This window comes from Symphalangus syndactylus, chromosome 14, assembly GCF_028878055.3.
Source record: "Symphalangus syndactylus isolate Jambi chromosome 14, NHGRI_mSymSyn1-v2.1_pri, whole genome shotgun sequence".
In the NCBI taxonomy this organism is placed as follows: domain Eukaryota; kingdom Metazoa; phylum Chordata; class Mammalia; order Primates; family Hylobatidae; genus Symphalangus; species Symphalangus syndactylus.
The window spans coordinates 116,223,173-116,223,758 of record NC_072436.2 but is presented as its reverse complement, the minus strand read 5'-3'; positions in this window follow the sequence as shown (position 1 = coordinate 116,223,758).

The following is a 586-nucleotide window of genomic DNA, read 5'->3' as shown; positions in this document are numbered from 1 at the left end:
GGGTTTCACCATGTTGGCCAGCATGGTCTTGATCTCCTGACCACCTGATCCTCCCTCCTTGGCCTCCCAAAGTGCTGGGATTACAGGCGTGGGCCACTAGGCCCCGCCCTTATTATATAAATTTTCTATTGGGTCAATGATTTAATCATATAATGTAATGAATCTGTTTATTCTTTTTTTTCCCCCAACTATTTGTGCTTTAGGTGTAATTACCAGATGATGAATTTTCCTCTTATGCTCCGTGGTCTTGTAATAAAAAGCATGTACAGTGTAGACTTTGCTGGCGTGGCTCTTCCTTTGTCCGGTGCATGAACTGGGGTCAGGGTGGGGGTGAAGGCTAAGGTTGAGGTCTGGGTCAGGCGCTCGCGCACAGCTCCTCGGAGGTCGAGGCTGATGTCCACTGCTGCCCATCACCGTTGGCGCCCAGATCACCCAGTGTTCCGCTCCCCCCGGAAGCGGGCGCAGCCTCCTGCTCTTCCGGACCGGAACTTCCGCCTGCCGCGTGACGCTGGGGCGGGCGCTCTACCAGGGCGGACCTGTGGGCGGGACAGAACTCAGAGGACGCTATTAAAAGCCGGACGCTTCC